Source organism: Callospermophilus lateralis, unplaced genomic scaffold, assembly GCF_048772815.1.
Source record: "Callospermophilus lateralis isolate mCalLat2 unplaced genomic scaffold, mCalLat2.hap1 Scaffold_101, whole genome shotgun sequence".
NCBI classification, from domain to species: Eukaryota; Metazoa; Chordata; class Mammalia; order Rodentia; family Sciuridae; genus Callospermophilus; species Callospermophilus lateralis.
This window is the reverse complement of record NW_027510272.1, coordinates 1,424,430-1,437,694: the sequence shown is the minus strand read 5'-3', so window position 1 is coordinate 1,437,694 and position 13,265 is coordinate 1,424,430. Positions and strand designations below refer to the sequence as shown.

General features: G+C 38.1%; 1 pseudogene; it reads left to right on the top strand.

Annotated features, from left to right (window-relative positions):
• The first annotated feature begins 797 nt into the window (after nt 1–797).
• LOC143386422 (zinc finger CCHC domain-containing protein 2 pseudogene) overlaps nt 798–13,265 on the top strand; it is a 30,433-nt pseudogene continuing 17,965 nt past the window's right edge.

Here is a 13,265-nt window from a genome sequence, read left to right as displayed (position 1 = left end):
TTTATGGAAGTGCTTATTAATATTTTTGACAGTTTCAAGTGATAAAAGTATAAACTACATTAAGCACAGTTGTAAAATTTGACAATCTGAGAAAAGAGCTTGCCTCTGACATGCAACCATACAAGCAATATTCAAGGAGAAAAAGAGAATAGTGGCAGAAACATATTTTTTTTTCCTAAGCAAGATGTACAATATTTTCTAGCACATCTATCATTTGGAAATTTGTTTTAGATTTTGAATATAGATGTGGAATAAATCTAAAAAACATTTTTTTTGTGTGTGTGTATAGCTTGGATGAAGGACAAGAGTTTATTATTCTCCATGCTCATGTTATTCCAACAACATTTTTAAAAATACCATCTTGCCCTATGTAATAGAAGACATAATCTTAGATGTAAAATAAGAAAATATATAGTAATCCTCTTCCTCTTGATTTCCCTGGTCCTGTTGCAGCCAGGGGCAACCTCTGAAGAAGGGCCTCAGCTCAGGGACAGGGTAAGAGGACTCAAAGTAAAGATTGTTTCATTTTCGGGGAAACGATGGGAGATACCCTGGAACACTGTGGAGCTCTACCCTTTGGATCCCTAACTTGTCCTTCTCTTGGACCCCAGGTCCCTCCACGGTCTAGTCAGCCCCTGCCCATGCCGCACTGAGCTGGCCTCCAGTCTTTCTGGAACCCCAGCTCAGCGGCCCTTCCTAGGAGACCCAAGGTCCCCAGGGACCTCACCCGCCCAGTTGGCGCCTCACCTCAGAGGGCAGCACTGCCTCAAGAAGCCCCAGGATGCTGTCGTCGACCTATGGGTTACCCAGGGGCAGCAGCCAGAGACGCCAACTTCCCGAGGCGGCAGGAGCTTGGTGTGGGTCTCGCCAGCCCAGGAGCACGAGGCGACCCTCAGAAAGGCGGGAGAGATGCAGCAATGGCTGCTGGAGGGCTCTGTACTGAGAGCTGGAGCAGGCTGTGAGGGGCCCCGCCTGGTAGGAGAGCGTTATCTGCCACTCTCTTCTGCTTTGCTTATTCATGAGACTGAGCTCCGCCTCATTTCCTTAAAGCCCAGAGCGAAAAATACATTGACCATGAGAAAGCATCGCCCGCCCAGGAAGGCTGGGCAGATTATTCACGAGGAAGCTTCGCTGGCCCAAGAAGTCCAGTTTATTTTTCATGAGGAAGCATCGCCCCACCTAGGAAGGCGGGGCTGATTATTCATGAACTAAGAGGTAATTTTGGAAAAGGCTCAGGAACCAGGGCAACAGGGTGAGAGGGAGGCTTTGACGGCTGAGGTGAGCACTGTCCTAGGCCTTGCCTCCAGAGAAAGGGCACTTGGGCCCTGTTAGTCCAGAGCTCTTCATGTTGAAATTTTGTTCTTCTTGAAAATGGAAGTTCAATTTTAAAGTTTTCCCGGAGGTTCCTAAATTTTCCGAGGACAAGCGGAAATGCAGGGTTGAGTAGGCGACAGAGGGGAGGCCATGGGTGACCCCCCGAATTTCCACCAGGAAAAATTCCAAACCTTACAGAAAGGAGACAGAGAAAGAAATAAAAACGTGCTGAAACCCCTGCATCTGGCTGTCTAGAAGCTTAAGGTTCAGTTTGGAGGCACTTCAGGGAGGGGCTTGGGTTAGGACCCTGCAGCCATCATTAGCCTCCAGGCAGCCACAGGCTGTGCCCTGGGCCAAGGCGCCTGTGGAGTTTTGGGGGTCTTCTTCCACCTATCAGGTTCTCTCTGCCATTGGCAGGTTCCCCCTGTAATGACTGCCTGGTGCAGACCAGGAAATGAATGAGGTGGCCCCCAGTCTCCTGGGATGGCCTGCACTCCTCTCTCACCTTATGGAGGGTTTGCCCCTTAATTTATGTAGACTTCAGTCCTCCCAACAGGCCAAGGTGGCCAGTGTCCTGGACCTCAACACTGGCCAGTCACCAAAATGTGACAGTGGCTGTGCTCACCTGGTGAAAAGAAAGGAAAAACTGGTTGTTGCCCCTGAAAGGGCTTAAATCTCATTAGTGTGAGACTCATCTGTTGGCTATTGTTCAGTTGATAGGAGATATTCCTGTAAGAACTATGGTTTTAGAAGTTTGATGAAAATGTATATAAATTCTTAGTATTAAAAAAGTAATCATTAGTCTATTAAGTATGACTTTTTGGACAAACTTAAGAGATTGTGGGTTTTGCTTCACTTGGAATGGAGGGCAAAAAATGGTTTACTTCTCAATTAAAAAAAACAACAGCTGGCTAATCTTTATATAGGACTCACAAACTGAAGGGTAAAATAGTAATTTTGCCATGATTATAAAATAGAGAGTTTGAGGTGGAGGTCAAGAGGTAAGGCTTTTTTTTTTCCAAAAAAAAATCACAGAAATCTTTATTCTCAAGATCATCAATCTTCATCACAGAGAAAACATATCAAACAAGAGTGAATAATATGGATACCCTGTAGAGTTTCACATGTTTGTGGATCCAGTACGTAAAGAAATGTATAAGCAAAAAGCATTATAGAGTTCTGTTCCTAAAGTCCCTAGTTGTGAAATATATTTTTAGTTTTTAGATAATGAATCAGAACAAGGGGACACAATACATTTCAGAGCTATTCTCTGAGAAGGAGTGAACTCTAGACTCATACTTCCTGGAGCTGTCAGCTTGTGAGCTTTCAAAATTAAGCAGGGCTTGTACTTTAGTAGGAGATCTCCACAAAACACCTGCTTAAAGGAAGAAACAATAGTAGCAACCAAATACTAGAGGTTGAAGGGGCCTGGTTATATTGAGAAATAATTTGGTTCTTTTTCTTGAAACAAGTTCATCCTGAAACATCAGAAAGAGACAAAACCATGTTTAGACACAAGTAAGTAAGCAAGCCCAATACCTAAGGAGGTACTGATCAATGCATCATATTAGATGAAGTGAAAGAAAAAGGGAACTTTTATTATGGGAAGTCAGTCTACAAAAATTCCTACATTGTAAATCAAACCCCTTGTGTTTTAATTCTCACTTCTGTCACTCTATGTCTGACAACCCCTGGGTCAGTCCAAAATTTTGGGAGATCTAAATTTTCTCACCTAGAAAATTAAGATATTTGGACTAGATGCCATATAAAGTTTCTCCTACCTCTAAAATTTTGTGATCTTTTCCTAGACCACAAATTCTTTCTTTCTATACTGCTTCTGCATTGGTTTAGCAAATATTTATGGAGCCCCTATTTTGTTCCCGTACTGTGACACAATGGGTCACATCTTATATAATTTATAAGAACTGTTTAAAATAGGCAAATTCATAGAGATGAAAGGTAAATTAGTAGTTGCTAGGGCCTGAGAGTAGAAGACAGCGAGAGGGATGACTAATGGGACTGGAATTTCTTTTAGGAGTGATACAAAGATCCTGGAAATTGGTAGTGGTGATGGTTGAATGGTAATGAATGATATATATATATTGCTCTTGCTTTACTTCATGGTGTATGATCAGTATAAAAAGACAATTGTGATAGAGTATATTTTGCAATGGGCACATAATCTGGCCTTGATTGTGTTGACAGTGAGAGTGAGGAAAGCATTACCTGAGAAAATTATACTAAGCCTTCTCCAAGTCTGATTCCATGTCAGTGTCCCCTGACATTCTCTATTGCCCCCCATGAGTTTGTGCAACTTTCCCCTCCCACCCAGCTTCTCAGAAACCCCCCATTCTGTTTTGCTCTGCATTTTTCATGTTCATAGAAATTGCAAGTTGAAATAGAATTTATTTTTTCAAAATTTACTTTTGACTGGAATGTAAGCTTTTCTAAGGGAGAGGCTTTCTTAGGTCCTGAGCATATATTATTTGGATAATGAATGAAAACACAGGGCAACACTACTTTTTATTTATTTATACAAAATCCTGGGGGCCACTCAGGCTGCTGGGTTGCAGCCATGCTCCCAGTCACCATGAGAGGAAACACAAGCAGCTGCATCTGAACAGCCAAGGATTGCAGAAGAGGGGGTCAAGGCTTCAGGTGAATGAGGGAAGGAGGGCATGTGAGAGGGAACAGAGGATTGTCAGGGAAAGGTACACAGCAGCAGAACACCCTAGTTTCCCCATGATGCTTGAGGGAATGGGAAGCATGTTCATCTTGCAACAATCTCCCCTTCTACAGTGAGTTATTTGTCAGTATTTTATTTGCCTCACATTTTAAAAGCTAAAGAAAAAGAAATGGAGATCAATATTCATAAACTAATACATTTGTACAGATAACCCTAAGTTAGCCAGAACTTCTTGGAACATGATTCTTTTGTCTGTTGTTCAAATTACTGCACTGAGAAGAATGAGCAGCTGCTTTACCATCTAGGTGTGTTCCTACCTCTCAGCATCCTTGTAGGTGACAGGTTTCCTCATTATACAGGTGAGCCCTCAGGCTTATCTGTCATCATTTGCCAAGTGTGTGGTTAGTGCAATCAAACTTCAGACCCCATTCTCTGCTTTGCTTCTTATAGCAAAATAACTTGTGATGGGCTAAACCATAAACATTAAATAAGAAACATAAAGAAATGTTTTAATAATATACTGATACAAAATCCAGAACCAAGAAATTGAAGTTTGAATACATAACATTAAAACACACCTGTATTCCTCATCTTAGTTCTCCACGTTTGACTAAATATCATATTTAAAGTACATGGTGTGTAGCAAATGCCAATAATTGAAGTCTGCTGTTTTTTTTTTTTTCCACCGAAAATGAGTTTGATTGTTGGATGTGTTAGGAGCTGATTAGAAATTTTATATATAAAATATAGTGAAATAGTCTTTATCCTATAGAAATACAGACTCTTAATACTGTGTAAGAGCACAATAAACTGAGAACAATAGCTTCGAGAAATAACATTTTAAATAAAACCACTTTTGTAAGCCATGCAATTGACTCTTGGCCATTCAGGGAAACAGGATTTACAGATATCTTTAACAATGCATTATTTGAACTTTCATTCAGATATTGCCTTTGTGAAATATCTAAATAAATCCTAGAAGGTAATGAAATCCTTTTCCACTTTTTCTGCATAGAAAGATCAGTCCCTCTCTACCAAAAGCAAATTGTCTAGATTTTTTTTTTCTTTATTCATGTGGCACTTCCTGATGGCCACTAGAGGGCAGCCGGCAGGGCCCGAATGGGTGGGTATTTGGACATGATACTCATTGTGTCCACTGTTTTGAGCATACAGTTATAATGGGTATAGACATGGATACATTTCCATGAAGATGACTATTATCTGACAAGCATTCAGTTCTTTCAAATTCCAGACTGACTATTTTAGAAAGGAGTCAAATCAAGCTGTAATGTATCTAAGAGCAAGTCTTCTGATTGTCTGAGAAGCCTACAAGTACTGGCTGACAAAGTTTTATATTAGGAAAACCTAGCCAAAAAAAAAAAACAGTATCTAAAATAATTTTGAATCTCTGTAGAAGTTGGCACAGATAAAAATATATAGATCATTTTCATAAATGTTAAAAACATTCCGAACCAGACTCACTTCTTCATAGGAAACAAAACCAAAAAACAAAAGAAAACAATGGTCACTGCAAAGTGCGGTTTCCCCTGATTCTAAATATAGCTCCCTTTATGAATGTCCATTCCTAAGGGATTTCTGGAGCTTGGACGGAATAGATATAAATTGTAGCTTTTGATTTAGTTGTTAGAGGAAAGGGCAAGAAAAAGAAAGGAGTAGGAGGTACAGACACACATTAGATTTTAAGTCTCTGCCTCCCAAATGCCAGCCTCTACCAGTTATTATTTTAGTTGTTTTTTTCTTTTAAAAGACAAAATACCACATTTTACTGAATTAATTAAAAAACCCACAAACGAATAGTGCTGGTTGAACCATTTAAATTTTTCTGAACCCACAACACTTTGAGAGGATGCATAAGAAGTGTACATTGTCTCTCAATGGTTTCCTTTCTCAGTCATGAGCATTGCTTTAGTTCAATGTTCTCATGGTTACTAAGATAATTTTTTTGCAGGGCATTCAGTTCAGTGTCCCCACTGAAAGTTATGAAAACAAAAATTTTTGTGACTTTTGAAATGCCAATTTTTGATAGTTGTTAGATTGTAGAAACAGATGAACATTTTCAAAAAACAATTAAAAAGAAAAAAATGGAGTTTATTTTTTTTAGAAGATGAAAAAATCCTCACAATAGATAAGATATGAAAATTGAGCGGTTTCCTGACTATTTCATGAATATCTTTAAAATTATATGGGCATAATACATACAATTTTGCACAGGCTGAAATAATTGGGATCAGTAGCTGATTCTTGAAATTCCCTATTGCTTCAAGCTCATCTTGAAATCTTTTAAGTTTTAAGAGAACACTGTTATTTCTAACATACATCTCTTATGTTGGTAAATAATGTAATCTACATTTTCAAATGTCTAACTGTAAAAGGGTCTTATATTTAGTAAGGAAGGTTTGATAACCTATATTTTAAGTAACAAAACCATTCAGAGCTTCTTGCCTAAATCGCTCATGGGGTATGTGGTTCTGAATGGCTAACATTTAGACTCCCTTACAAATTGACTTCTCACATTCACAGTATTATAATGGACATAGGAAATTCTGCTTCAAAACTTTTTCTCTGTTACTTTTTGTGATATGATAAATTCTCAACTCATCAAGATTTTAATCAACCCTCTCCTCTCTGTGACTTACTCATGTTACCAAAGCTATCCTCTGTCATTCATATACCTCACACTTTGAGCTTTTTATATTCATCTTCAAATGCACTGTCATGACCCCATGCTATTGCACTTGGCAATTCTCCTGCCTAGACCAGTGGTTCTCAACCACGGTGATTGTGTTCTGCCAGGGGACAATTTTGTTGTCACAACTAAGGAATAATTCTGACCTCTAATATATTAAGGCCAGAAATTATGCAGAACATGCAATAGGACATGTCCCCACAACAAAGAATTATGTAGCAAAAAATGTCAATAGTTCTCTGGTTGAGAAACCCTGGCCAGAATATCCTTCCTTCATTCTGAGCCTGCCGAACAAGCAGCTTCAAAGTCATTTTGTTAGTGACTTCTGAAAATCCTTGAGGCAGAGCTCTCCAGTCCTCAAGAGTGTGATACTGCAATGCATCTCTATCACGCTTTCTAGTTTATATTGCTGTTATCATATTTCATACTGTCCTTTCCCCACCATGCTTGTGTGTGTTGTGAGCACATACTTATACACTTCCATCCCCAGGGCTCTGTTTGTCTCATCAGTATGTAGCACAGTGTCTTGCTGGGAGCCATCAGCCAAGTAGGTATGACAATTTCCTTGCCAGCTACTCCCATGCTGTCTAGTGGAAGGACTCCTGAAAGGTGACCTTGCTCAAGGACCAGGGTGGGTCCGTGTTTAGGGTGTCCCCAGTTTAGCATAATAGGAGATTAGGGTGTTCCCCCTTTAGAATAGGGCGGTTTAGCATAATAGGAGATTAGGGTGTTCCCCCTTTAGAATAGGGCGGTTTAGCATAATAGGAGATTAGGGTGTTCCCCCTTTAGAATAGGGCGGTTTAGCATAATAGGAGATTAGGGTGTTCCCCCTTTAGAATAGGGCATATCCTGCTGCCTGAGTTCCTCTTGAGTTCTTAGGGTCAGACAATATGTTTGGGAGACAGAAGCCCAGGAGTGGGGGATTTGGGCAGAGAATGTGGATTCCCCCAGAACGTGTTTGTAGACAGCCGGTGTGAGTTCGGGAATAAAGAATTGCTGTTTGAATCTACAAGCTGTGCGGTGTCTCGTGATTTGTGCCCAGCCAGAGACTGCGGCATCTACAGACAGCAAGCAAGTCATGGATGATTTGACTTTGTGGATGGATGAGTGAATGGAGAAAAAACCTTCAGCCTTGTATTACCTTAGAAAACTCATTCCAGGTTAGGGTAAAATCATCTTCTTATTTACATGGGTAACTATAATTATTTATTAAACCATACTGAGAGCACAATCTAGCTATTTTTCAAACCACAGTGATGCATCCACCATCTTCCCAATTCTCCCATATCCTCATAATTCTATACTATGAGTCATTTCCTATTTATCCTTATTTTTTCAAAGCTTTATTTATTTATGAGAGCAGTACCATGAATGAAAAACTGCTTTCACATGCCATAAATATAACTGTAAAGAATAAACATAATAAATTTTTGGATATTTGGATTCTGGAATCTGTACTTGATGGAGTAGCATCTAAAAGACTTGAGGGCTTTGCTTCCTACAGGGTCCTCTACTTGTATCAACCAAAATCATTATACGTGTGGAGTACATTTTAAAAAACACTGATCTGGATTGAAATCAGTGAAATAGGAGGTTAAAGACATTCAGTTATTCCCTTGACAAAGATTTGCTGAACTTCTATTATATGGCAGGCAATGCTGTAATTACTTGGATAAAATAGTAAATAAAATCAGATTATGGTCTTGGTGTTATGAAGTGACAGCAACTGGAATGAATCACAGCACCAAATACACTATGCAATTATACTCAGGGTAGAAAGAAGTGATGCAGGGAGTCTTTATTTTTCATTCTTCTTTAATGGTTCAGTTTTAAAACTCTATTTTTTAGAAAAGGTGGTACATTCATATGGTATGATATTTTAAAAGAATAAATAGGTATATAATGAAAAACAAGCACCTTTACCTCCTCAGTTTTGTAGCTCTTCAGGTCGCCATTGATGTCAATTTCTTAAAATTTTTTTAAAATTTTTTTTTAGTTGTAGATGAACAGAGAGCCTTTATTTATTTGTTTGTTTGTTTCTTTCTTTATCTTGTATGTGGTGCTGAGGATTGAAGCCACAACCCCAGCTCCTTCTTAAGAATTTTTAATAGGAGTTTCCCAACCAGTCCTCAAAGCTTGAAGGAAGGAAGGAATACAGGAGATGTGCATGGTGAAACTGAGAAAATCATGATGTCTGAACAGATTTGTATTAGCTAGTAGATGTATATGGTAAAGACAATTAGACCACAACCTAGAAGACAAGGAGAAAACACTAGTTACATGAAATAAAGAATTCACCACAAAAGAAAAAAAAACCAGTGCCTTCAGGGCATAACAAGGACTTGAGGGCACAGTTAAAAAAATAATAGGCTTGGAAAACAGGAAGTGTCATTCCTTCTTTGCCATGAGAAACATTCTGTCTTCATGCGTGGAAACAGGGAAAATGTCATTAAGATGTACTTGACACTGCTGAATGCTTCCTGCATCACGTTGCACAATCTTCAGAGCCACCCCATGATACACCTCGAGTTGTGATCTCCATTTACAAATGCAGAAGCTGAGGTTAGAGGCTAATGAAGGTCAAATAGGCTGGAAGAGGCTGAGCCAGAATTCAATCGTGGTGAAGCAGTCAGTCATGGACCATCTGTGCAAAAAGGGCAGGCAACAAGAATAAAGACACAAGGCTGGAGAAAGAAAGAAAATGCCAGGAAAAGTCACCCCTAGTAATATGTCCAATGGAGATAAAAAGCTGAAGACTGGATAATGTGGTAGTGCAGCTTTAGGTTTGGAGACACTAAGAAACAAATGATTTCTTTCTTTCTTTCTTTCTTTCTTTCTTTCTTTCTTTCTTTCTTTCTTTCTTTTTTTAAACTCAACAGATTAAAGAAAAATCAAAGGCTGAATCTCAGTAAGCATTTCAGAGATTAGGGCCTTCCATCCCTTAAAGGTGTCATATACCCTGGGAGAATGACAACTAAAATGATTTTTGACAAAAAGGAAACTGTGAATTCTAATAGAAATAAAAGAATTTTAAGCCTGTGTGAGGTCTCAAAAAGTCAAAGTGATTTATCCCTGGCCTCAGGCAGAAATTACCATAAACCATCCAAGATAGATGCTTTTTCTATGTCAAGTGACTTTTCAAAAATGAAGGTTTTCTATAATTTTCCCCAGTAACTCACTGTTGTGTTTAATAATTTCAATGTGAAAAGATGATTTTGCATATTGTATCTAATCCTCAGTTCTGTAGTATGGAATTTATTTCTGCATTAGTATCTCCAAAGGACAGTGAATGGCCTCTCTCTGGCCACTGGAAGATGGATTTACCCATGATTATGCCCTAACTTCAAGCTTTCAACCTTTAAACTAAATACAGTCTCTGATTTTTAAACGTGGTTGCTCTACTGTAGAAAAACTATCTTTAGTTCTCCATGCCTCTCTCTTGCCATAAAACAGCCAGGCTAAGAGTGATAGGAGCATTACAGATGAAAATATAATGACGCCCCATTTCTGAATCTTATAATGACAGTGTGAATGAAAGAGAAATATTAGGATTGTGAAGAGAGCTAAATCGACTTGCTATGTGAGCAACCTGGCATTCAAGAGAGAATATTGAAAAATACCCTGTAATCTCATATAAAATATGGCACCCATGCTGAGTTTATTGGCATATAAGAATAGTATTTCATACAGTAATGGAAGAGGTGAAAAGACATACATATTCCAAATATCATTGATCTAAAAGTACTACTGAAAATCCAAATTCAATTCAAAAAACATTCCTAGAAAATGGTTCCACTGGCAGCCAGAGTTAATAGGTACAATGTCACAGGCATATCCCTAACTCCTAAGTTAAGCTTGCAGCTGAGTTGTGAATAAAGTAATCTTGATTGGCTCATTTTACTTTATTATACAGCTTCTAGCACTATCTTGTGTATATAATTAATTACAATAGCAGTGTTTTCTTCGATCCGATTCAAGTGAATGCTCCTATAGCAAATAAATCATCAAAAAATCCCAACTTCTAAAATCCCTGTCAATAGTATTTATTGTGGTGAGTATAATGTGTTTTTTTTGACATATATAATCAGATATCTCATTACAGTAAAAGCTGGCTCAGCCAGAAATCTAGGAAGCACGAATCTCTATGAGTTGGTACTTTGATAATTCACTCACACGATGATGATTATGGATGGTTGAAAAAAATGACCTTGAGAACCAGTAAGAAAATGGTCAGGGTAGAAGAGAGAAAGGACATAAAAGTTTCATTAGAGTGAGCCATTTCAGGAAAGTGTACAAGCAGAACTGGAATCAGAATGTGGGGAATTGGAAGGTCCAAGACAGGGGCAAAGGAAAAACTTCCTGGCAGAAGAAATCAGATAAAGAAAAACACAGAGGTGCATAAGAACACAGTAGGCTCAGACTGCCACCCTGAGAAAGCTCACGTGGAAACCTACCCAATCACTATTTGTCCTCAGATTGTGATATATCATGGTATTTCAATGCCTTCATCAGTGTATGCCTTTTCAACAAAATATGCCAGAAGTATGCTTCTCTGAACTTATGTCTTTAAATGTTAGTAGAATTAATGCAGTTATTAGTACTCAAATCTGGTGAATAAATTAACCTTAGGGTTAAGGGGCAAGTGCCAATAAAAGACAAAATCAATTTGTACTAAATAAGGCTATCCAGAGGGATACCAAAAATCTAACCACATACATGATATTTGCAGTTTCTTAAAAATATCAATGTTAAAAATTGTTTAATTCTCTGATATAAGGGGGGGTGACTCAAAATGGGATAGGGAGAAAGAGCGTAAGAAGACTACCACTAAATAGGGAAGAGAGGTGGGAGGGAAAAATAGGGAGAAGAGGAGTTACACAGAAGATGGAAGGAGAACTTCATTGTTATACAGAATACATATATGATGTTGTAATGAGAAAAATTTTTTAAAAAAGTGTGTCACATTAGATTGGATAGAGAGAAAGGAGGGGAGGAGTAGGGAGGATAGGAATGGCAGCAGAAGAGAATAGACAATTTGATTGATGTATGTACATTCCATGAATGTACTATATGTCAAAATGCATTCTAATGTCATGAATGACTAAAAAAATAAATAAAAATTTAAAAAGTTAAACCTATTTGCAATTTTCAAAAATCCAAAAACAAATATTTAAGTTTATGCATACGTTATTTGGCAATGATATTTAATTTAGTTTCCCACAAAAGCCTTTGACAATATAATTGTCAGAGAGATGGCACATGTGCCACTCTTATAATCCCAGCAGTTTGGGAGGCTGAGGCAGGAGTTCAGAGCCAGCCTCAGAAACTTAGTGAAGCCCTAGGTAATTTAAGAGACACTCTGTCTCAAAATACAAAATAAAAAGGGCTAGAGATGTGGTTAAGGGATAATCACCCGTGGGTTCAATCCCTAGTACCCCCTTTCCCCCCCCCCAAAAAAAAAAACACAAAAAACCTGATGAAATGCCCAAGAATTTTAAAAATTTGGTAGTAGAGAGTGTTGGCATAACTTAATTATCACATTAGACATTGTGCAGGCTGCCAATAATTTATCAAGTATGTAATTTAACCAATATGAAGTTCAGTTATAAATCTGCATAGCAAATCTATTAATGAAAATTAGCATGTGAATATATTATTACCAAAAAATTGTCATGTGGGCAGTAAGAGGCATATTTTTTCCATTTTCATCCTACAATTTTTCCTATGTTACCTAAAAGCATACGAATGAAAGAAAATGACACTAAAAGCCTCATGTGATTTCTCCTTTTCTTGCTTATATGATGGTGCTGGTTATATAGCATTTCCTGAAACCATCTTCAAATTTTTATCTTCAAACTTACCAGGTTTGATCCCTCAGGAATGGTCCCATTCCACACCTGGTGCAAGAACTCAGGTCTGTTATCATTCATGTCAATAACATTGATGACAATGTCAATGGGGTTCTCCACTTGGTTGCCATTAATATCTATTACATGTGACCTCAATTGCAAAAGTAATTAAAAACAAATGTACTTAACATATTTGTCGATGAGAACACATATTACACAATCACAATGCTACTAACATAGCAAGAATGGACTGACAGAAGCTATTGGAAAATAGCTAAAGCTATGCTAAGCCTCAGGCTAGCATCATTCTGAATGGAGAGAAACTGAAGGCATTCCCTCTAAAATCTGGAACAAGACAGGGATGCCCTCTCTCACCACTTCTGTTCAACATAGTTCTCGAATCACTGGCCAGAGCAATTAGACGAACGAAATTAAAGGCATAAAAATAGGAAAAGAAGAACTCAAATTATCACTATTTGCAGATGATATGATTCTATACCTAGAAGACCCAAAAGGGTCTACAAAGAAAGTATTAGAGCTAATAAATGAATTCAGCAAAGTGGCAGGATATAAAATCAACACGCATAAACCAAAGGCATTCCTGTATATCAGCCACAAATCCTCTGAAATGGAAATGAGGAAAACCTCTCCATTCACAATATCCTCAAAAAAAATAAATAAATAAATAAAATACTTGGGAATCAACCTA